Here is a 26,356-nt window from a genome sequence, read left to right on the forward strand (position 1 = left end):
TTACATAATGTTCCCCCCCATAATGTTTGACCTTGAAGCCTAATTTATATAATATTAATATAGTCACTTACTGTTGCTTTTAATATTTGTATAAATTTTTCTATTCTTCACTTTCTATCTGTTTATTATTGTGTTTGAAGTTAGTTCCTTATAGACAGCATATAGTTGGGTCATGTTTTCAAATCCACTCTGCCAAACTCTGTTTTTATTGGTATACTGAGCAATTTATTTTTAATGTAATGATTGAAATGTTAGGTCTTAAGTCTGCCTTTGTAATTTTTTTTCTATTCTGTTTTTTGCATATGCTTTAGTTTTCCTGCCTTCCTGCGGATTATTTGAATATTTTATAAAATTTCATTTTGATACCTTTACGGTCTTCTTAGGTGAATTTCTGTGAATAATCCTTTTTTGTTGCTTTAAGGTTTTACATTATAGACCCATACTTTATCAAAATCTACTTGGGTATCATTATTTTACCAACTTGAGTGACATACAGAAAACTTAACTCACTTTATATATATTTAGCCTCTCTTTTTTACAATATAGTTCCTTAAATATCTCCTTCATATACACTTAGCCACATTAGACAGAGTTGTAGTTTCTGCTTCAACTGTCAAACATAACACAGAAAACTGAAGAGAAGAAAAATTACTGTATTTACCCATACTTTCACTTAACATGTTCTTTGCTCCTTCCTGATATTTTAAGATTCCATCTTTTATCACTTACTTTCTGTTTATCTTTTACCATTCCAATGCTAATTTATTTTTAAAAGGGTTCTGTGTAATTCTATGGTTTCTTTGCCCCCCCTTTTTCATATAATTGTATAACCACTGAATATTACATAGGTTGTAATGACCTGGGTTGGGAAGATCCCCTGGAGGAGGGCATGGCAACCCCCTTCAGTATTCTTGCCTGGAGAATCTCCATGTAGCCTGGTGGGCTACAGTCCATGGGGTCACAAAGGGTCGGACACAACCAAGTAACTAAGCACAAGCACAATGATCTAATACTATTACCAGTTATTCAGGAAAAACTTTTCCCCCTCCCAACAACCATCCTAGAGGAATTAAAGGTCCTGAGAAGAGGCCAATTCAACATGGCGTCTACCATGGTAGGAACGAAAAGATGAAAAAAAAAACAGAAATTGACTAAGAGATATGTGGCCACTGTCTCTTAGGAGTGAGGCTCTGGCTGTTGCCTGGGGTTGTGAAAGCCTGCAGCATGCAGTAGGGCAGCTGCAAGACCTTGAAGTCACATTTCCCTCACACCAGTATGTCCATGTCCCAACCTAGGTGTCACAGAAATCCTTCAGCAGGGTTCCCCTCCACTGCTCTGTTATATGCATCTGGTCATAGTTGTCCACATGCTTCACCTTTTATGACAGGTTTTGGATCTCAACCTCCAGCTGAACCTACTGGTATTCAGTTTCTTCCTGAGTCCAGAATCCATGTAGTATGCACACAGGTATGTGTCCTACAGGGTATATATCAACACTTGGCCAAGAGCTGGCAGCCTTCTGTAGGTACTACTGATCAATCTATGTGTCCAGATTATTCATGACCCTCTCCTGAATCTTCTCTTGAATCCGCTGGTATGTCTGTGCCTCTCTCAAAGTAGAACAAGAATGTCTTGAGGGGCTCCCTAGCCTGGGTTTGTTGTCTCTGATTAACAATGCCAGGGTTCTCCTTGTACCGACTTCACGACTCACAGTACTCGCTCCTGTGGGTCTTCCAATCTCCTAGACATATCCAGCAAAAGTCATGTTTACACTTGGAGCATTGCATGTGATTGTAGTCTTCATTCTTCTCAATGCAGATGTTGTGCTTGGGACAGTCTTTAGTGTGAGCACTAACGTAGTGGCTGACTCAGAGTCATCTGCACACTTTGAGATCCATTTCCAGATTGTGACGCAGTCTGTGGAGGCACAATACATCTGATGACACTTAAAACAGAAGACTTCGTTGCACCGCTGGCACTGTACTTGGTGAGCTCAGGGCTCCTGTACCCGGATAACCATGGGGTAGTCTGCACCAGGACACAGCTGGAGCTGGCAGTGACTCTCCACGACGTCTCCGAAGAGGTAGTGCCTGTATTTGTCTCTCGATTCTTCACTGAGCAGCAATGGAAACACGAAGTCCTCTAGCGTTCGAAGCGGGCAGTCCTGAGCCATGCAAGAGACACCCACACCCAGACCATTCTTGACAAGTACTGAGCAGTGCTTCTCCAAGCAGCTGTGGCAAAACTGGTGCTGACAGGCTAGACAGAGTAGGTTTTTCCTTCTGCACAAACTGCATACCCTGTCTGCAGTGGTGAGGGGATGGGCTGTGGGGACATGTTTCAATGAATGGACTGAACTCGAGCCTCAATGAGAAGCTGAGCAGAAGGAGACTTGAATTAGTCCATATCTCTGTGACTTGCCAGTGGAAATTAATTAAATATAAGTTTAGCAACTCAATGAGGTACCTTAGGTCAGAGGCTAATAAGCTGCTCATGTGCTCACTGAGGGCACTCTTGGACTCCATGAAGCTGCTCAGCTTCTCCTGATGCTCGAGTTCAGCCCAGTCCATCAATTCAAACTAATTACAGGTCCCTAAACACATCATCCTCATGCGAAGAGTTGACTCATTGGAAAAGACCCTAATGCTGGGAAGGATTAGGGGCGGGAGGAGAAGGGGACGACAGAGGATGAGATGGTTGGATGGCATCACCGACTTGATGAACATGGGTTTGGGTAAGTTCCGGGAGCTGGTGATGGACAGGGAGGTCTGGCGTGCTGCGATTCATGGGGTCGCAAAGAGTCGGACATGACTGAGCAACTGAACTGAACTGAACTGAACCACATCATCTTTTCCTTAAATCTGCACTTTTTTTTGCATATATTTTTTCTTCTTTCTGCCCTGTGAACCTTCTCTACCTAGTAAATGCCCATTCATATTTCAAAGTTTAGTCCCATCGTCCAGTTATCAGGAAATATTCCCTGATTCACAAGCTTGATTTATTTGTCTTCTGCTTTCCCTTAATAGGCTTTCCAGGCTTCTATCATAATACTCACCATGTCGTACAGAAACATCTAGTAACCCTCCTCAACAATTAGATTCTATACAACTTATCCAATTTTATAGTTTCAGATTCTGTGACACAGTAGTTGTTAAATAAGTGCTTAACAAAAGGGTGCACTTATCTCACTTATTGACTGAACAAATATTTACAGAGTAACCTCAAAGCATATTTAGAAGCACGTGGGTTCCTGAGTCCTTATTCTAAGTGAAGGAAGACTTCGTCATATCTCATTTTTTCAGGGGCATCAGAGATCAAACAGACTCTCAAACAGTCTGCTTGGAGGGGAGACAGGGAATGGCAGCGAAGACAAAAGGGTTGAGGCATGACTGTGCCTGTGACAGGAGGAGCTATGGAGGCAAGGGAGAGCACAGAGGCACCTTCCACCCAGTGCAGCCACACTGGAAGGGGGTGGTGTCATCACTTATCCAAACTCAGCAGGAATCCTCTCTTGAGGAATTTCTTATCTCACCAAGGAAGATATCATTAGAACATAAGCAAAGGTTAAAGCAGCAGTGCATCTCAGTCTTCTATCTCAGTTTTTATGTTCTAGTTAATGGCAAACACATGTGAAAATCTCCCTTTAAAATTAAATGCTGGGGCTCCCCTGGTCCAGTGGTTAAGAATTCGCCTTGCAAAGCAGGGGACACCAGTTTGATCACTGGTCCAGGAGGATCCCATATGCCATGGAACAACTAAGCCAGGGTGTTGCAACTTCTAAGCCTACACGCTGCAACTACTCAAGCCCAAACAGCTAGAGCCTGTGTTCCACAACATGAGAAGCCATGGCAACGAGAAGCTGTGCACCACAACTAGAGAAAGCCCGCATGCAGCAACAAGACCCACCACAGTCAATAAAAACCTAAATCTTTTTAAAAAATCAAATGCCACTTTAGCAAGTAGGGTTCATATGTACAAGTGTTTGTAAATGAGAAGTATGTATGTTAGGAAGCGCATATGCAATAATGTCTCACCCACAACTGCTATAGGCAAGATGATCAAGAGAAAAATAGCAGCAGCTGATGCCAAATGTGCAACTCAGATGATTTGAAAATAAAGTAGCATTCCAAAGAATGTGGGCAAACTTCCCTCAGACACAGTCCACTAGCCAACAGATTAAATTTTTAAGATACATGAATATCTTCTCTAACAAAAGCTTACAAAAAGATAGCAATGACTTAGAAAATTAGCATAGTTACACAAAATCCAAATACCTAAACATCTTTCCCATTATTCACTATCTCTGGGTGCAAAATAAAAATCCGTTTCTTTTTTTTTTTTGCAAAGTAGAAAGGAAATTTTGGCCTCCTCTCAAGTTAGATTGATTGATTTAAAAAAAGAGAATGAGAAAAACAAATATTGTATATTAATACATATATATAGAATATAGGAAAATGGTACTGATAAACCTATTTTCAGAGCAGGAATAGAGATGCAGACATAGATAACAGACTTGTGGACACAGCAGGAGAAAGGAGAGGGTGGGATGAACTGAGACATATATACATTGTCATGTGTAAAATAGATAGCTAGTGGGAGCTGCTATGTGACACTGGGAGCTCAGTTCAGTGCTCTGTGACAACCTAAAGGGGTGGGGTGGGAGCAAGGAAGGGAGGCTCCAGAGGAGGGAATATATGTCTACTTATAGCTGATTCACATTGTTCTACAGCAGAAACCAACGCACCATTGTAAAGCAATTATCCTCCAATTAAAAGCAAGTATTAAAGAAAGAAATTGCACTCTGTACTCAACTGCACATTAACTGAACACCTCAGTATAAATTTATCAGAAGTAGGGGATGTGGGAGGAAGACAAAGAGGCTTTACAATTGATCTGATCTGGATTTTGATGCCAGTTTTGTGACTTCATAGTCATGTGAGACTGGATAAATTCTGTCAACTCTCCAAACCTCAGTTTTCTCAACTGTCAATGGGAAATGAGTGTAGACATTACATGGATTGACTAGATGGATTTTAATAAACTTATTTATAAATACGTGTATATGTGTGATCACTCCTTTTTAATGTGACATTGACACTGAAAAGGAGACCCGCACACATGTATGCAATTAATCAGAATATAATGGTCATATGCAATGGCACAAGTAAAGTATCATGCACCTGACCTAGTATGCTATATGCACTCATGTTTTGTTTCCACTCACCCCACCTCTTTTCCCAGATTTCTACTGAGAAAATGGCAAAGCAAATAAGGTACTTCCTTCCTTAACAAATTTACACTAGTAAAGGGGTTAAAAGGTACACAGATTATGCCAAATGAGACATACATTTTGAAAACAGAATAACCCACCTGTTAAGAGAACACGAGGGAGAAAGATTTTGGGCCAAGTTCCCCTGGACATCAGGATCAGTTCATGCAAAGGCTATTTTAGATGGGCTTCACAGAACCATGGGATGCTTTTGATGTGTGGCTTACAGTTAATAAGTCTCACAACTGAAATAACATGTTAACACAGAAAGAGAAGCTAAGGCAGGTGGTTCTCCAATAAAGAACCCTGAAGAATTTCCACTGGTCACCAACTTGCAGAGCTGAACTGAGGATTGTGACTGGCCGGAACATGGTTTACTGCCTAAAATGGGACAGTGTTACCAGCTTAAGCAGAGATCGGACATTTCTTATTCTTCTAATTCCACGCCAAGGAATTCTCAATATTCAAACCAAAGTACTAGGAGCACTCCTTCTGTAGTGCAATCAATGAGAGAAATTGTCTTGGCTTCAACTTTAATCCATACTATTCTTTCCTCGGTTTTCTATAGAAACTAACTCCTTAAAACAAGAAGAGAGGGTGTAAAAGGGATCACTTAAGACATAAAGCGCTTCTTGAAAAGGGGTATGATTGCACAAAGCAAAATGCAATAAGGTGGTTTGTACAGCAAAGTCTGAAGAGCCCTGATAACAAGGCGACACCAGGGCTGTGGATTTTCATGTGCTTTGTCCATTTATTAGTCCATCAGAGAGACAAATAGTGAGGATAGAAGAGGATCCCATTAATCCAACAGACAGGTGCAGGACTTAGAAACTGCTCATAGCACCACCAGTCCAGGTTGTGGGTGTGAGAAGACATTATAAGCACCCAAGCCAAGAGTGGGTGGATCCATGGACAAGCCCATGTCCCTGCTTATAGCCAAATGCTTAATCTACACCAAACACTCCTCATTCTAGGGAAAATAAAGGGATAATAACAGAGATAAGAGAGGGAGGACAGAGGAAATAAACCATGTGTCCTAGAGAAATAGTATAGGGATAATCATCCTTAAAATGTAACAGAAAACTACACCTCTTTAAAATTACTTACTACACAAACCAGTAGATTTTGAGTAAGTTACAGTACATTCATATGATAAAATATTTTGCAGACATTAGACATATATTCTTAAATGATATTTAATGTACCAGAAAGTGCTTAAAATATAATTTAAAGTAAAAAGAGCTGATGTAAAATCTGTACATACAATGTTTATCAATATCACAAAACTAAAAGTTTGGCATGTGTGCTAGTAGCTCAGTTGTGTCTGACTCTCTGTGACCCCATGGACTGTAGCCAGCCAGACTCCTCTGTCCATGGAATTCTCCAAGCAAGAATACAAGAGCGGGTTGCCATCCCTCCAGGGGATCTTCCCAACCCAGGGATCAAACCTGGGTCTCCTCCATTGCAGGCAGATTCTTTACCATCTGAGCCACCAGGGAAGCCCTTACACGCACAGTAGTTCTTATATCTGAGTGATATGATTATGTATGAATTTTAGTTCCTTTCTAAAATTTTTCTGTTGTCTTCCAAAATTTCTGTGAGGTTACATTCATCATTTAAAGTTTATTATACGATAAGAAAAATAGTCACAGTTACAAATGTAAAGATAACAGAGGTTGAGGGAAAGAGTTTTCAAAGCAAAGACAAGTCAGTAAGAAAGTAAAACCCAGGCTTCGCTGGTGAATCAGTGGTAAAGGATCCTCCTGCCAGTGGAGGAGACACAGGTTCAATCCCTGGTCCAGGAAGATCCCACATGTTGTGGAGCAACTAAGCCCATGAGCCACAACTACTGAGTCTGTGCTCGAGGGCCCAGGAGCTGCAATTACTGAGCCCATGTGCCGCAAATACTGAGGTCCACATGCCCTAAAGCCCCATGCTCTGCAATGAGAAGCCACAGCAATGAGACGTCCATGCACCACAACTAGAAAGTAGGCACCAATTACCACAATAAGAGAAAAGCCTGCACAGCAAAGAAGACCCAGCAGAGTCAAAAACAAATACATAAATAAATAAAATTATTTTTATTAAAAAAAAAAAAAACCATTTCCTGAGCAGCCAGAGCACTGGCATGTGGGTGCAGATAGCTGTGCTGAGGCAGAACATAGGGAATGGGGACAGGGCACAAAGGGCCCTGAATACCACACTTAAGAACAGGGATTTTCTTCTGTCCACAGAGCATATTCTGAGTATCAGGAAAGGCTCAGGTGAAACTGTGCTTCTGGAGATTACTCCAGCAAGTAGCATCCTGAAATCAATTAGAAGTGAAAGACTATTTTAAGAGTCCAAGTGTCAGGCAATGACAACTATGGCCTGGGTGACGAAGGCGAGGATGTAATAGACCTGAGTGTCTGGTTATAAGACTCAACCAATGCTTGGATACAAATGGGAGAGGGGAGGATTAAAGATGGCCTCGAGGACTCCATTCTGGGTGGCTAATTAGAGACCCATATTATTCACAAAAATTGAGGTAGGAGTATGAGTATATTTTCAACAAGTTGAGTTTAAAGCATCCAAGGAGATCAAACCAGTCAATCCTAATGAAATCAACCCTGAATATTCACTGGAAGGACTGGTGCTGAAACTGAAGCTTCAGTGCTTTGGCTACCTGATGCGAAGAGACGACTCACTGGAAAAGACCCTGATGCCTGGAAAGATTGAGGGCAAGAGGAGAAGGGGGCAGAAGAGGATGAAATGGTTGGATAGCATCACTGACTCAATGAACATGAGTTTAAGCAATCTCCAGGAGATAGTGAAGGACAGGGAAGCCTGGCATGGGGTCACAAAGAGTCAGACACGACTTAGCGACTGAACAACAACAAAGGACTATCTTAAGAAGATTCTAATAGGGAATTAGAAATGTGAATTTGAAACTTGAGAGAGAATTCTGGGCTGGTTACATGGATTCAGGAATCATCTGTATAGACATGAGTGGTGGTTGGATAATAGTAGAGAAGATGGGAAGATTAAGAGTAGGAGATAGAGAGGAGAAGGGAGAAGGGACACAGAAAGAGTCAGACAAAGGGCACAGGCCATAACATCAGAGAATCATACTTTGGAACAAAGAAAAGTGGCCACTGACAAAGGCAGGAAAAACAAACAGAAAGGTGAGCCCTTATTTCAGTACCATGGAAAAAAGGAGCTAAGAATGCTAAGTCACCCTCAATGGTAAACACGGCACAAAATTCAGAGAGACTGAGCACTGAGAAACGGCTGCTGGAAATGGTGATGGCGGGGGGCGGGGGGGAGGTGTCAAGTGACATTAAAATGTTTTCAGGTGAAAAATTAAAAATAAAATCAACCAGTCTCAGAATAGACATTTCTCTGCAGTAACTGTCACATTAAAAACACACCTGGAGAGGCAAACTCGAAGCATCACGTCATTTCTGCCTCACCCAAATGAGCTGAGACGATCACCTCTGGAATGCTACCAGCTGAGGCCATCACCACAGCAACCAACAGAACAACTGTTGTTTTTTAACTCTGCCCATTGCCAACTACATTGCAGGTTGTGTAATGCATAGAAATGAAGTTGTTCTTTCAAATCCTGTTGCGTGGGACTCAGCATGGTTGCAGGTGTCTGTGAACATTGCCTGACTTAGGGTATTTTCTTTAAAAACGAGAATGATAAAATCTACCAAGCAGTTTAGTAACAGTCAGGAGAGACAGACTAATTCCTAGCTTTGTGGACTAAAATATATTTATCAATTCAAACTGGATTTAATTGTTTTTTAAGACGCAGTTTTAGTGATTCCTTAATCAAATTGATACTTGTCCTTAATACTGAAGAGGAAGTTTTTACACCTAAATATCCTTGCAGAAGCAAATCAAACATTGCAAGTGTTAGTCACTCAGTCGTGTCCAACTATTTGTGATCTCAAGGACTATAGCCCACCAAGCTCCTCTGTCCCTGGAATTCTCCAGGCAAGAATACAGGAGGGGGTTGTTGTTTCCTTCTCCAGGGGATCTTCCCAACCCAGGGACTGAACCTGGGTCTCCTGCATTGTAGTCAGACTCTTTACCGACTGAGACACCAGGGAAGACCTAAATCAAACACTGGGTCTTGCTTATGTCTCCCCTTGTCCTGAAGGGCCTGCTTGGAAAAGGACAAGAATCAGCTGTTCAGTCTATTCTCTTTTTCACATAAACTGATTCTTCTTTTATTCATTTTATTGGCATTTCTATGAGCCAAAGTAGATAATACGTGAAATTATTTGAATCAATGCTACCAATGGGCTTCCTACGTGGCTCAGTGGTAAAAGAATCTGCCTGCCAATGCAAGGAGATGTAGGAGACACTGGTTCTATCCCTGGGTCAGGGAGATCCCCTGGAAGAAATGGCAACCCACTCCAGTATTCTTGCCTGGAAAATCCCACAGATAGAGCCTGGCAGGCTACAGCCCATGGGGTTGCAATGAGTCAGATATGACTGAGCAACTGAGAACACACACACATGCTACCTATCTAATTACTGTTAATAACAGTACTAAAACAACAAATAAAACATGCTTGAGAAGCAGTCCAGGGTAACTGACAGTTGAAGAACCTTATACTTCTTACAATTACTAGATTCAGTAGAAAAGTATCATTAATACAATAGAGAACTCTCATAAATCCCATTATGTCTGAATATGACCTTGTGGCATGAAAAATCTCCAGTCTTCAACATACACAGTGATAGGCTGAATGACCAATGAGCAAAGATACAGAAGAATACTTCCAAGTATTAACTGTTTAGAACTGGCTTCCCTCGTGGCTCAGTGGTAAAGAACCCACCTGCCAAAAAGAAGATGGGGTTCAATCCCTGGATCAAGAAGATCACATGGAGAAGGAAATGACAACCCACTCCAGTATTCTTGCCTGGGAAATCCCATGGACAGAGGAGCCCAGTGGGCTACAGACCATGGGGTCACAAAAGAGTTGAACACAACTTAGCAACTAAATAACAACAAGGTTCCTAAGTTTATATTTACATCCAAGCTTTCACAATTTCTGCTATTACTGTGACCCTCCTGTACTATTACTTAACTTTTGTTTAAATCAATATTTTTAGGTGAGCCTCTTTCAAAGTGGCCTTATAGTATATACATGTAAACATTTCTAGATAAAATACAGTTTAACAAATGACTGACATGCTAATACCTCGGAGAATTCTGAATCTCAAAGATTCCGTTTTCTTTGTTACATTCAAATAGCTTATGTGCCCATATCTTAACGAATCTCTTCCCAGTGAAGCCCAATCTTAATGTGAAATCCTTTTACAAATGACAGTATGATCTATTCTAAGAGGAGAACTTTTTAAGGCACAAGTCATATCATAGATCTGAACCCCATTCATTCAACAAAGTCAGCAGTGAAGAAGCAAATATGGACCCGATGCAACAGGCTGGGAGCAAGATCTAAATCTAGGCAGAAGGGGCCTAGGAATAGAGGGATAGCATGAGGGAATTAAAAATGTGAATCCCAAAGGAATGGCTTCTAGCTTGAGGCCTCAACTCTGACTAGAAGGAGGAAAATACATACCAGTGTATCAGAACAACTACAACCAAAGTTCTTTCTTTGACTCTTTTTAAGATTATATTACTTTAAAATTAAATATGAAGTATAATATAATTTGCATTTTTTTCTTCAAGTCCCTGGCCCTCCAGGACTCCATACAAAATTCATGTTACAAAAGCAACTCTGTCTCTACACAGATCCTCTCCCCTCCCCCAGCCCCTTTTGTTCTGCACTGAATGAGACTCTAGTCCCTAGGAAGCTGTCAACCACCTTCAGTGGGGAAGCAGTGAGTGTGTGTGTGCCAGGACTGAGGAAGGCCTGAGAAGAGCTATGGCTCTTGAGAAATGGAGGAGGAATGAGGAGGCCTTGTCTAAACTTCTGATCTTCAACCAAACCTATATTCCTCCAACCTTCCCCAACTCTCTTTTAAAAATTAATTAATTAATTAATTTAATTTAGGCTGCGCTGAGACTTTGTTGCTGTGCAGGCTTTTCTCTAGTTGCAGAGAGCAGGGGCTCTTCTCTAGGTGTGATGCATGGGTTTCTCACCGCAGTGGCATCTCTTGTTGTGCAGCCTGAGCTCTAGGGTTCAAGGGCTTCAGTAGTTGCAGCACGTGGGCTCAGCAGCTGTGTCTCAAGGGCCCTAGAGGGTGGGCTCAGCAGTTGTGGCACATGCATCATGCACTCAGTTGCTCAACAGCCTGTGGGATCTTCCTAGACCAGGGATAGAACACCCACGTCTCCTGCACTGGTAGGCGGGTTCTTTAGCACTGAGACACCAGGGAAGCCCCCACCTCTCTTCATAGTAATTTCACATTTCCAGTTGCTTGGGCCAAAAAAGTCTGAGTCATTCTTGACGTGATGCTTTCTTTCACATCCCAATCAATCAACAAACTCTCTAAAAATACCTGACAAATACACCCAGAATCCTTCTCCTTCTCATCACCTCCACAGCCACCACTATGATCCAAACCACCTTCATCTTCTGCACGAATTATTGCAACAACCTCCTAACCAGTCTCCCTATATCCTCTGCAGCCTATTATACAACAGTCAGAGTAAACCTGCTTGTGTGTAACTCAGATCATATCATTCCTCTCCTCAAAACTCCAGGGGCTTTTCCATCTCCCTCACAGTAAAAACCATAGTGTCCTTGAGGCAGCCCACATAGCCCTACATGTCCTGATCCTTGTCATATACCTGACCTTATCCTCTTTTCCTCTTCTTGCTGGTCCTTCCAGTCTGACCCCTCTGGTCTACTCATCACCCCTGACCTTTCAAGGCATCTTTTCTCCTCTAGGATCTTCCCTCTTGCAGCTCTTTTTGCTTGGACATTCTTCCTCCGACAGTACCATCTCAGTTCCCTCACATCTCTACTCCAAGGGGAGCTTCTCACCTAGTTTTTTTTCCCCTGGCCACTTGATTAAAAATTTTAATTTGGCCACCAGCACTCCATTTCTCTCTTTTGTTCTTCTATGGCACTCATCACCAACTAAAATGTTGTATTTTACTTATTTCTTGCATTCATTGCCTCATGTCTTTAGATTGGGCTTCCCTTGTGGCTCAGCCGGTAAAGAATCTGCCTTCAATGCAGGAGAACTGGGTCCAATCCCTGGGTTGGGAAGAGCCCCTGGAGAAGGGAAAGGCTACCCACTTGGTATCCCAACCTGGAGAATTTCATGGACTGTATAGTCCATGGGGTCTCAAAGAGTCGGACATGACTGAGTGACTTTCTCTCACTTCATACCTTTAGAATGTGAACTCCATCAAGAAAGTGATTTGTGTATCTTTAATTAACTGTTGTAGTCCTAGAACCTAGATAGCTGTCTGGCCCATAGAATGTGTTCAATGAATGTTTATGGGATTAATGTGTAAAAGGAAGGACGGAAGGGACACATAAATTATGAGAATGAATCTTCAGAAGGATAGCAGCACCATTGTAGAACCAGATTAAGATGAGTGGACTCAATTCAGGGAGGACACAACAAGAATGTCCTACTAATACATGGAAAAGACGGGAATTTTTGTAACGAGGTATAGGAATAGTCAGTTTTCTTCATATGTAACTTGAACATGGCTTTGATTATTCAGCTCCGTGAGGAGAAAAATCAGTACCAAACTCTGTGATTCTAAAAACCTCATTTCAGAAATTTCGGAATTCATTAGCAAATAAGAATGAACCTGTCTCTAGGGACACCACCACTGGGTGAAAATTCAACAGCATAATTGCCCAATACCAGGAAAAACTACATGGTAAAGCCTGAGCTGCTTTGAAGTCTATAAAAGCCAGGGCTGAATTCTTGACACGTAAACAATTATAGTACTAAGCCATAGACAGTTTTGATTTCATGAATCCTTAAAGTTCCCATTAATCTGGACTTCAATAATGGCTTGATACAAGCAGTTTCAGATTTTCAGAGGGTCCTAATTCTGAGATGTTAAGTGTACAAGGTAGTAAGAATCCTTTCAGGGCTTCCCTGGTGGCTCAGATGGTAAAGAATCCTTTTCTAATGAACAGTATCAAAGAAAGCAAAATCAAAATCAAAGTGACTCAAAGTGGCACCTACTTCAGTCTGAAAGTGCCCAATGAGATGGTGAAGAAACAACTGTAATGTTGCAAACTTTATTACAAGAGTTAAACCAAACACTGAAACATGAGTGTGCTACTATTATATATGGTAAAGCAATATATTAAAGAAAGTCAACCAGAAAATCACTAAAATTATTTTATTAAGGGGAACTTGAACAACACAGAAAATTTTTCAAGACAAATCTCATTCAATTCCCATTGGATCTACTACCAGTACATTAACTCACTCCCCTCAAAAGAGATGTTGGGTGGACAGTGACTAATGGGACATAGAAGAGGAATCACAAAATTATTCAATACCACTCAAATTCAGATGATAAAGAAAGAAACTTAACTTCCTGATTGTGGATTACTAGGGAAGACTAAGAAATGGATGATGACAAAAATAATCAGAAACCAGGAGAGGACCCACACATCAAGCCAATGTTAAATAACTTGAAGACCCTGATCAGGAAGCTTTTGTTATGTTTGAAAAGTTAAAATAAGGTCAGTTAATCCAAGTAGAGTCATTTGCCTGACTGACACCTACTCACTCTCTTAATCCCAGTTTAAACGTTACCACTTCAGGAAGATCTTTTCTCATCTCACTCCTCTGATTAACTCAGGTTTTTCCACATTCCCTGATGGCATATTTTACTGTTTCTTCATTGCACTCAGCACAGTCATCTGCCCCCTTGTGTATTATTAAAGAGATGCTTAGGCTAAGTAGAAACCACGACCCAACTTTAGAGAATGCTCTGGCGCCTACAGAGGGTAGAGTAACAACTCACAAATACTTTTCCCCAAATAAGGCTTGTTCTTTTCTATGAATGTTAAACACTAAGCAGAGGGTGGAACCAGTCAACAGGGAAACCATGTTAATTGGTAGTAGCAACATTGATAAAGGTCAGTTCTCTCAAAGTTTCCTGAACTCCCATCATCTAATCATCCCAGGATATCACAGAGTCATGGAGAAAGAATTTGGTGTCCATTGTTTTCACTCCTTTCACATTTCTGGCAACCTTAAGATAAGCTTCTAGAAATGAAATACAAAAATAAATTAATAAGGTCAACTGAGCTGTGCACAAGGCTGAGGCATGTTTGCCACCACATAGATCGCAGATCAAGAACAAGAGGCTACATCCAGGGGAACCCAGAGCTAGTTCTCAGATCTCTGCAGACATGACAAGTACTTCTCACTCCCCACTTTAATTTTAATTACAGTGTGTACAATCTTAGATCTAGGATCAACCCCCAAGAAATGATAATATGTTTAAAGAGAAAGAAGGGCTAACTAATCTGAGCCAATAGAGTTCTGAAGACTCTTGAGCTTCCCCGTCCAGCCACTGACACTCCCAGATTTGTTGATAGTCTTCATATTCTCCAGAAAAGTCAGTGTTTCAATTATCCTGACTACTTACTACACTAACTATTTCATATATGTCACTTAGATGATAGGCCCATATTTTAGGTCAAAAAAAAAATACCACCATATTAGTTACTAAAATAAATGCAGAAAACTTATAATCAAAGAAATGTTTTGAAGATGAGATATGAAAAACCAACTGTCTTGAGCAACTCTTAAGACTTTTTTAGCAAATCTCTTTTCTGAAGGCTCTGTATATAAATTCCATCATCAGCTTTGGCTGCTATGGCAACTGGAATATTTAGGAAATGGTTTGAAGCCAGCATCGCTACACATCTAGCATCTTTTGCAGGAAACAGAAAAGACTATGAGGTCTAATCCACTCTAATTTTGAAACACAACTTTGATTTTCATTCCTGAAATCTATTTACACTTATACTTGCAAATCAACAGATAACAATCTATTGCAAAGATATGAGCATCATGGAGCAGCCTCTCATTTCATTCCTTAACTAGTCACATTAACACATTAAGGTACTCTCCTCTCAGTTTTAGTAGGCCTTCCTATCTTTTTTAAAAATAGGCTTTATTTTTTACAGTTTTAGGTTCACAGCAAAACAGTTGAAAATACAGAGAGTGCTCATATTCCACCCAACCCCCAATGCACAAAAAGCTTTCCCTATTATCAATCCACCACCAGAGGGGTACATTTGTTACTCCAACAACACTCACACATCATAATCACCCAAAGTCCATGGTTTACATCAGGAGTACACTTTTGGTATTGTACTTTCATTCTGTGAGTTTTAAAAAATGTATAGTGACGTGTAAATACCATTACAAGATCATATAGAGTAATTTCTTTGCCCTAAGAATCCACCATACTCCACCTATTTATCCCTTCCTCCCTGCTAATCCCTGGCAATCACATGTCTTTTGACTGTCTCCATAGTTTTGCCTTTCCCAGAATGTGACATAGTTGGAATCATACGGTATGTAGCCTTTGCAGATATTGACTTCCTTTACTTAGAAATACGCATTTAAGGTTCTTCCATGTCTTCTTACGGCTTAACAGCTCATTTCCTTTTAGTGCTGAATAATATTGCATTGTCTGGTTATACCACAGTTTATTTATCTATTAGCCTACTAGAAGATGTTGTGCTGCTTCCAACTTTTGGCAATTATGAATAAAGTTGCTAAAATATCCATGTGCAAGTTTTTGTGTGCATACAGTTTTCAATATCTTTGGATAAGTAACAAAGAAAAGTGATTGCTGGACTGTAGACAAGACTATGTTTAATTTTTTGAGAAACTTCCAAACTGTCTTACAAAGTAACTATACCACCAAAAATGAATGAGAGTTCCTGTTACCCCATATTACCACACCATTTGTGCTGTCAGTGTTCTGGGTTTCCATTATTCTAATAACAGCCATATAGTAGTATCTTGTGGTCTTAATTTGCATTTCCCAAAGTTAGACAGAATGATCAAAAATGACAGAATGATCTCTATTTGTTTCCAAGACAAACCATTCAATATCACCATAATTCAACTCTATGCCCCGAAGAGTAATGCTGAAGAAGCTGAAGTTGAACAGGTCTATGAAGACCTATACGACCTTCTAGAATTAACACCCAAAAAAGATGTCCTTATCATCATAGGGGACTGGAATGCAAAAGTAGGAAGTCAAGAGATACCTGGAGCAAAAGGCACATTTGACCAGAGTAAAAAATGAAGCAGGTCAAAGCTAACAGAGTTTTGCCAAGAGAAAGCACTGGTCATAGCAAACACCCTCTTCCAACAACACAAGAGAACACTACACATGGACATCACTAGATGGTCAATCCTGAAATCAGATTCTTTGAAGCCAAGGTGGAGAAGTTCTATACAGTCAGCAAAAACGAGACCAGAAACTAACTGTGGCTCAGATCATGAACTCCTAATTGTCAAATTCAGACTTAAACTGAAGAAAGTATAGAAAACCACTAGACCATTCAGGCATGACCTAAATCAAATCACTTACGATTATACAGTGGAAATGAAAATATATTCAAGGGTTTATATCTGATAGAGTGCCTGAAGAACTATGGATGGAGGTTTGTGAGATTGTATAGGAGGCAGTGATCAAGACCATCCCCAAGAAAAACAAATGCAAAAAGGCAAAATGGTTGTCTGAGGAGGCGTTACAAATAGTTGAGAAAAGACGAGAAGCTAAAGGCAAAGGAGAAAAGAAAAGATATACCCATTTAAATGCAGAGTTCCAAAGAACAGCAAGGAGAGATAAGAAAGCCTTCCTCAGTGATCAATGCAAAGAAATAGAGGAAAACTATAGACTGGGAAAGACTAGAGATTTCTTCAAGAAAATCAGAGATACCAAGGGAACATTTCATGCAAAGATGGACTCAATAAAGGACAGAAATGGTATGGACCTACAGAAGCAGAAGGTATTAAGAAGAGGTAGCAAGAATACCAGAAGAACGATACAAAAAAGATCTTCATGACCCAGAGAGCCCCAATGATGTGATACTCACCTAAAGCCAGACGTCCTGGAAGGGAAAGTCAAGTGGGCCTTAGGAAGCAACACTACGAACAAAGCTAGTGGAGGTGATGGAATTCCAGTTGAGCTATTTAAAATCCTAAAAGATGATGCTGTGAAAGTGCTGCACTCAATATGCCAGCAAATTTGGAAAACACAGTGGTGGCCACAGGACTGGAAAAGGTCAGTTTTCATTCCAATCCCAAAGAAAGGTGATGCCAAAGAATGTTCAAACTACCACGCAATTGCACTCATCTCACATGCTAGCAAGTAATGCTCAACATTCGCCAAGCCCAGCTTCAAAGTATTTGAACCGTGAACTTCCAGATGTTCAAGCTGGATTTAGAAAAGGCAGAGGAACCAGAGATCAAATTGCCAACATCCACTGGATCATAGAAAAAGCAAGAGAATTCCAGAAAAACATCTACTTCTGCTTTGTTGATTACGCCAAAGCCTTTGACTGTATGGATCACAACAAACTGTGGAAAATCCTTCAAGAGATGGGAATACCAGACATGTTACCTGCCTCCTGAGAAATCTGTATGCAGGACAAGAAGCAACAGTTAGGGCCAGACAGGAACAATGAACCGGAACAACGGTTCCAAATTTGTAAAGGAGTATGTCAAGGCTGTATATAGTCACCCTGCTTATTAAACTTATATGCAGAGTACATCATGAGAAATCCCAGGCCAGATGAATCACAAGCTGGAATCAAGACTGCCGGGAGAAATAACAATAACCTCATATATGCAGATGACACCACCCTTATGGCAGAAGGCAAAGAGGAACTAAAGACCCTCTTGATGAAAGTGAAAGAGAAGAGTGAAAAGCTGGCTTAAAACTCAACATTCAGAAAACTAAGATCATGTCATCCAGTCCCATCACTTCATGGCAAATAGATGGGGAAACAATGGAAACAGTGACAGACTTTACTTTGGGGGGCTCCAAAATCACTGCAGTGGTGACTGCAGCCATGAAATTAAAAGATGCTTGCTCCTTGGAAGAAAAGCTATAACAAACCTAGACAGCATATTAAAAAGCAGAGACATTACTTTCCCAAAAAAGGTCTGTCTAGTCAAAGCTATGGTTTGTCCAGTAGTCATGTATGGGTGTGAGAGTTGGACCATAAAGAAAGCTGAGCACGGAAGAACTGATACTTTTGAACTGTGGTGTTGGAGAAGACTCTTGAGAATTCTGTGGACTGCAAGGAGATCAAACCAGTCAATCCTAAAGGAAATCAGTCCTTATTATTCAATGGAAGGACTGATGCTGAAGCTGAAGCTACAATACTTCGGCCACCTGATGTGAGAACTGACTCATTAGAAAAGACCCTGATGCTGGGAAAGATCGAAGGCAGGAGGAGAAGGGGATGACAGAGGATGAGATGACTGGATGGCATCACCGACTCAATGGACATGAGTTTGAGAAAGCTCTGGGAGTTGGTGATGGACAGGGAAGCCTGGTGTGCTGCAGTCGATGGGGTCCAAAGAGTCAGACACGACTGAGCGACTGAACTGATAATGGAGTCTTTTATGAGAGGTTTCTACCTCTGCATTATTGGTGTAGAAACAAGCTAAGACTGACCTTTTGAAGAGAATCTAAGACAATCTGTACTATTGTTATCAATATTAAGAACTGTTCCAGCTGCTCTAGCTTCCAAAAATATAAATCTTGTAGTCAGTGCAGGTAATATAATCAGAAGTGTCAAATAGAAGAGAAGAACAATTCTGTGACATTCCCCGATGTCACCTGCATTCACTCATTTTGTTCAACAAAATATTATTTTAAGTAACCACTGCATTCCAGGTACTATTCTTACTACTTAAATGTGTAGTTTATACTCATTTAAATATGTAGATAATATTATGTGTTAGAAGATGGTAAGTTTTGGGCATCAAGAGTACTAGGCTGGAGCTGTGAGCAGAAAGAGGCCTTAAACAGGGCCCTTGTTAGGACGACAGCATCTAAGCAAAGGCTTGGAGAAAGTGAGGGTGTGCATTCTGAGGTCATCTGGGGAAAGTATTCTGGGCAGAGACAGCACATAGGCCCAAAGGAGAGACCAGGCTTAGCACTCTGAAAGGCCAGAAGGTAGGCCAACAGCAGTGGAGCAGAGTGAAAGGAGAAGGTTAAGTGTAGGCCTCTTAACCTTCTGTCCTCCTGTAGGCAGGACTTCAGCATCTATTCAGACAGAAAGTCCTGGAGGATTTTCAGTAGAAAATATAACTTACTTTTTACAATCATTGTCTATGTTAGAAAATGTAAGACACATATAAGGTGGAGAAAAATGTATAAGAAACTCCAGTATACTTGTGACTAAGTCTAAAATACTGTTTCATTTATACTCCCTACTCCACTCTCACTCTAGATCATTTTGAGGAAAACCTCAGACATCCTGTCATTTCAACTATATGAATTTTAGTTGTTGTTGCTTTGTCACTAAGTCATGTCCCACTCATTTTGCAAACCCAGGCTCCTCTGTCCATGGGATTCTCCAGGTAAGAATAATGCAGTGGACTGGCCATTTCCTTCTCCAGGGGATCTTCCCTACCCAAGGATCAAACCCATGTCTCCTGCATTGGTAGGTGGATTCTTTACTGCTGAACCACCACAGAAACCCATGTATTTTAGTAGAGACCTCCAAAATATAAGCACTCTTTTTTAACACCACTGTAATATATCAATAATTATCACCCTCAGTGTGGGCTGAAGCAGTTCATACCGACTTGGCCAGTAAGCACTAGCGTATATATTCCTTCCCATTTAGGGATCTCTGACCTCAAACAGATTACTTGAAATTGGCCACAAAGGGAGCATGTACTTCACAGAAATCAACAAATATGAAAATCAGGGCATTAATTTATGGAGATCCATTTGTTAAATATGTACCATCATACGTTAGATTCATGCTTGAAAAATTAACAATGCTTTATTAACATCAAGAGATGTCCAGTCAGTGGTCATATTTCCTTGGTAAACTTACAATATTCTTTAGTATGTGTGTTTGAACAGGATTAAAATAAGACCCACACTTTGCAATTGTTGCTTTTTCTTAAGTTGCTTTTAACCTGCAGGGTCTCCAACATCTTTATTTTTTTTCTTGTACTTGTTTTTGCTGTTATTGAAAAAAACAGGTTGTCTACTCCAAAGAGTTTGCCACAGTCTGGATTTTGCTGACTGCAGCCTTCTGACTTCACATAACGTGATCTCCTGTCTCCTATAAATTAGCAGTAAGATCAAAGGGCTTGGGCAGACTCAGTTCCATTTTTTGGACAAATCTCCTTTATTGGTGAAAAAAGAGTATTTTTATCAAGAGGAACAGTAATACAGATTAAGTTTTATTTTATGGTAGTAAGAGCCTATTGATGATCATTGAAAAATGATACTATTTTACATTCTATCACCTATCCTTCATTTATTATTTGAATATGTCTATAAGAGAAATTTTCATTGGTCAACCACCTGGTGAGTTTACATTTTAACAAGGCCACTCTGATTGCTGTGCAGAGGAAAGACCAGAGAAGCAAGTGTAGAAGCAGAGATATGAGTTAGGTGTTTCACCCACCTGGGAGAGCCACAGTCATGCTTAATGGCAGGGTATAACCGCATCACCGATTCAATGGACATGAGTTTCAGTAACTCCCTGAGACAGTGAAGGACCGGGAAGCCTGCTGTGCTGCAGTCCATAGGATGGCAAAGAGTTGGACACGGCTGAGTAACTGAACAACAACCGCTGAAGTGGTGAGAAGCATCAGATCCTAAATTTGTCTTGAGGTACATCTAACAATGGCATCCAGTCTCATCACTTCATGGTGAAGAGAAGGGGAAAAAGTAGAAGCAGTGACTGATTTTCTCTTCTTGGGCCCTAAAATCACTGCAGAGAGTGACTGTAGCCATGAAATTAGAAGACACTTGATTCTTGGGAGGAAAGTTATGACAAACCTAGATAGTGTATTAAAAAGCAAAGAAATCACTTTGTCAACAAAGGCCTGTATAGTCAACACTAGGTTTTTCCAGTGTCATGTATGGATGTGAGAATTGAACCATAAGGAAGTCAGAGCACCAAAGAATTGGTGCTTTTGAATCATGGTGTTGGAGAAGACCCTTGAGAGTCCCTTGGACAGCAAGGAGATCAAACCAGTCAACCCTAAAGGAAATCAACCATGAATACTCATTGGAAGGACTGATGCTGAAGCTAAAACTCCAATACTTACTTTGGTCACCTGATGCGAAGAGTCAACTCATTGGAAAAGACCCTGATGCTGGGAAAGATTGAGGGCAAAAGGAGAAGAGGGTAGCAGAGGATGAGATGGTTGGATGCCATCACTGATTCAATGGACATGAACCTTGGGCAAACTCCGGGAGCTAGTGAAGGACAAGGAGGCCTGGCATGCTGTAGTCCATGGGGCTGGACAGGACTTAGGGACTGAACGACAACATCCAACCAAAGTTCTCAATGGATTGGAGTTGTTCAGTTGCTATTTTTGCTATTTGCAAGTGGCCCAGGAGGTATCTGGTGCCAACTTCCCTGGTGGCTCAGACGGTAAAGAGTCTGCCTGCAGTGCGGGAGGCCAAGGTTCGATTCCTGGGTTAAGAAGATCCCCTGGAGAAGGAAATGGCAACCCCCTCCAGTATTCTTGCCTGGAAAATCCCCTGGATGGAGGAGCCTGGCAGGCTACAGTCCATGAGATCACAAAGAGTCAGACACAACTGAGCAACTTCACAGGAGGTATCTGATGATTAAAAGTGTGTAATATGGCTCAGGCAAGATTTCAATTTCTAAGCTCCACAAGCTGTATAGAAAATCAAGTCACTCAGCAAAGGGCTGAAAGGGTACTGGGGGAGGTGCCAGGAGATGACAGGTAGAGAAACGAACTGACCATCCAGTTTTCCTATGTTAACTGAGAAACATATAATTGGAGAAACAGGCATTAATATGAAGCTGATGCACAATGCCACATTATTTCCAGCCTGTTTTCTAGACCAAGTTCCACCTCAGTGACTGCCATGCTCTCACAGGCTCAGACATGACCATGCTTGCTAAAAAGTGTGTCAGGATAATAGAGAATGTGTGCAAAGAACCAGGGTGGGCATTTTCCTCAGAGAGATTTATTAAAAGAATAAAATAATCTCTTAACTGGATGAACTTCAAAGGTCTTCTGACAAACTTTACTCTCCCACTCTCTTTTTATAGAAGAAAAAAGATGCAAAGAGGTGAAGTAATCAAATTATGCATAGAAACGAATGAAAATGAAAACACGACAACCCAAAACCTATGGGACACTGTAAAAGCAATACTAAGGGGAAGGTTCATAGCAATACAGGCGTACCTCAAGAAACAAGAAAAAAATCAAATAAATCAACTAACTCTACACCTAAAGCAACTAGAGAAGGAAGAAATGAAGAACCCCAGGGTCAGTAGAAGGAAAGAAATCTTAAAAATTAGGGCAGAAATAAATACAAAAGAAACAAAAGAGACCATAGCAAAAATCAACAAAACTAAAAGCTGGTTTTTCGAGAAGATAAACAAAATTGACAAGCCATTAGCCAGACTCATCAAGAAACAAAAGGAGAAGAATCAGATCAACAAAATTAGAAATGAAAATGGAGAGATCACAACAGACTCCACAGAAATACAAAGGATCATAAGAGACTACTACCAACAGCTATATGCCAATAAAATGGACAACTTGGAAGAAATGGACAAATTCTTAGAAAAGTATAACTTTCCAAAACTGAACCATGAAGAAATAGAAGATCTTAACAGACCCATCACAAGCACGGAAATCGAAACTGTAATCAGAAATCTTCCAGCAAACAAAAGCCCAGGACCAGACGGCTTCACAGCGGAATTCTACCAAAAATTTAGAGAAGAGCTAACACCTATCCTACTCAAACTCTTCCAGAAAATTGCAGAAGATGGTAAACTTCCAAACTCATTCTATGAGGCCACCATCACCCTAATTCCAAAACCAGACAAAGACGTCACAAAAAAGGAAAACTACAGGCCAATATCACTGATGAACATAGATGCGAAAATCCTTAATAAAATTCTAGCAAACAGAATCCAACATCATATTAAAAAGATCATACATCATGACCAAGTGGGCTTTATCCCAGGAATACAAGGTTTTTTTAACATCCGCAAATCAATCAATGTAATACATCACATTAACAAATTGAAAGAAAAAAACCATATGGTTATCTCAATAAATGCAGAAAAAGCCTTTGACAAAATTCAGCAACCATTTATGATAAAAAAAAAACCCTCCAGAAAGCAGGAATAGAAGGAACATATCTCAACATAATAAAAGCTATATATGACAAACCCACAGCAAACATTATCCTCAATGGTGAAAAATTGAAAGCATTTCCCCTAAAGTCAGGAACAAGGCAAGGATGCCCACTTTCACCACTACTATTCAACATAGTTTTGGAAGTTTTGGCCACAGCAATCAGAGCTGAAAAAGAAATAAAAGGAATACAGACAGGAAAAGAAGAAGTAAAACTCTCACTGTTTGCAGATGACATGATCCTCTACATAGAAAACCCTAAAGACTCTACTAGAAAATTACTAGAGTTGATCAATGAATATAGTAAAGTTGCAGGATATAAAATTAACACACAGAAATCCCTTGCATTCCTATACTCCAATAATGAGAAAACAGAAAGAGAAATTAAGGAAACAATACCATTCACCATTGCAACAAAAAGAATAAAATACTTAGGAATATATCTACCTAAAGAAACAAAAGACTTATATATAGAAAACTATAAAACACTGATGAAAGAAATCAAAGAGGACACAAACAGATGGAGAAATATACCGTGTTCATGGATTGGAAGAATTAATATAGTGAAAATGAGTATACTACCCAAAGCAATCTATAGATTCAATGCAATCCCTATCAAGCTACCAATGGTATTTTTCACAGAACTAGAACAAATCATCTCACAATTTGTATGGAAATATAAGAAACCTCGAATAGCCAAAACAATCTTGAGGAAGAAGAATGGAACTGGAGGAATCAACCTGTCTGACTTCAGGCTCTACTACAAAGCCACAGTCATCAAGACAGTATGGTACTGGCACAAAGATAGAAATATAGATCAATGGAACAAAATAGAAAGCCCAGAGATAAACCCACGCACCTATGGACACCTTATCTTCGACAAAGGAGGCAAGAATATACAATGGAGAAAAGACAATCTCTTTAATAAGTGGTGCTGGGAAAACTGGTCAACCACTTGTAAAAGAATAAAACTAGAACACTTCCTAACACCATACACAAAAATAAACTCAAAATGGATTAAAGATCTAAACGTAAGACCAGAAACTATAAAACTCCTAGAGGAAAACATAGGCAAAACACTCTGCAACATAAATCACAGCAGGATCCTCCATGACTCACCTCCCAGAATATTGGAAATAAAAGCAAAAATAAACAAATGGGACCTAATTAAAATTAAAAGCTTTTGTACAACAAAGGAAACTATAAGCAAGGTGAAAAGACAGCCTTCAGAATGGGAGAAAATAATAGCAAACGAAGAAACAGACAAACAATTAATCTCAAAAATATACAAGCAACTTCTGCAGCTGAATTCCCGAAAAATAAACGACCCAATCAAAAAATGGGCCAAAGAACTAAACAGACATTTCTCCAAAGAAGACATACAGATGGCTAACAAACACATGAAAAGATGCTCAACATCGCTCATTATTAGAGAAATGCAAATCAAAACCACAATGAGGTATCATTTCACACCAGTCAGAATGGCTGCTATCCAAAAGTCTACAAGCAATAAATGCTGGAGAGGGTGTGGAGAAAAGGGAACCCTCTTACACTGTTGGTGGGAATGCAAACTAGTACAGCCACTATGGAGAACAGTGTGGAGATTCCTTAAAAAACTGGGAATAGAACTGCCATATGATCCAGCAATCCCACTGCTGGGCATACACACCGAAGAAACCAGAATTGAAAGAGACGCGTGCACCCCAATGTTCATCGCAGCACTGTTTACAATAGCCAGGACATGGAAGCAACCTAGATGTCCATCAGCAGACGAATGGATAAGGAAGCTGTGGTACATATACACAATGGAATATTACTCAGCCATTAAAAAAAATACATTTGAATCGGTTCTACTGAGATGGATGAAACTGGAGCCCATTATACAGAGTGAAGTAAGCCAGAAAGAAAAACAACAATACTAATGCATATATATGGAATTTGAAAGATGGTAACGATAACCCTATATGCGAGACAGAATAAGAGACACAGATGCATAGAACAATTTTATGGACTCTGAGGGAGAAGGTGAGGGTGGGACGTTCTGGGAGAATAGCATTGAAACATGTATATTATCATATGTGAAACAGAACACCATTCCATGTTCGATGCATGAGACAAAGGCTCAGGGCCGGGGCAATGGGATGACCCAGAGGGATGGGATGGGGAGGGAGGTGGGTGGGGGGTCCAGGAAGGGGAACTCATGTAAACTCATGGCTGATTCATGTCAATGTATGGCAAAAACTATTACAATATTGTAAAGTAATTAGCCCCCAACTAAAGTAAATAAATCTATTAAAAAAAAAAAAAAAAGAGGTGAAGTAACTTCCTCCAAGGTAATTAACTTGCAACTAACCAGTAGAAATGAAGTTGGAAATAGTTCAAGGTCTTGGAGGATGAAATGTAGACTAGAAAAGAAAAGAAATACTAATATATTTTCTAAGTAACTACAAGAAAAAGAAATGCAAAAAAGCAAAATGGCTGTCTGAGGAGGCCTTACAAATAGCTGGGAAAAGACAGGAAGTGAAAAGCAAAGGAGAAAAGGAAAGATATACCCATTTGAATGCAGAGTTCCAAAGAATAGCAAGGAGAGATAAGAAAACCTTCTTCAGTGATCAATGCGAAGAAATAGAGGAAAACAATAGAATGGGAAAGACTAGAGATCTCTTCAAGAAAATTAGAGATACCAAGGGAACATTTCATGCAAAGATGGGCTTGATAAAGGACAGAATGGTATGGACCTAACAGAAGCAGAAGACGTTAAGAAGAGGTGGC

General features: G+C 40.3%; 1 protein-coding gene and 1 pseudogene across 11 annotated transcripts in view; both read right to left on the reverse strand.

Moving 5' to 3' along the window:
• RGS7 (regulator of G protein signaling 7) overlaps nt 1-26,356 on the reverse strand; it is a 467,979-nt gene that overhangs the window by 376,121 nt on the left and 65,502 nt on the right. Inside the window, exon 1 of one of the 11 annotated variants that reach the window (XM_081485635.1) lies at nt 8,680-8,779. The exons of the other annotated variants lie outside the window; for them this stretch is intronic. The gene's annotated coding sequence lies outside the window, so the exon portion shown is untranslated. Of the gene's footprint in view, nt 1-8,679; nt 8,780-26,356 lie in introns of those variants that run through there. 11 annotated transcript variants of the gene reach the window in all.
• LOC145507460 (E3 ubiquitin-protein ligase ARIH2-like) lies at nt 1,292-2,570 on the reverse strand (annotated as a pseudogene).

This window comes from Giraffa tippelskirchi, chromosome 5 (assembly GCF_054371585.1).
Source record: "Giraffa tippelskirchi isolate mGirTip1 chromosome 5, T2T-mGirTip1v1.2.pri, whole genome shotgun sequence".
Lineage (NCBI taxonomy): Eukaryota > Metazoa > Chordata > Mammalia > Artiodactyla > Giraffidae > Giraffa > Giraffa tippelskirchi.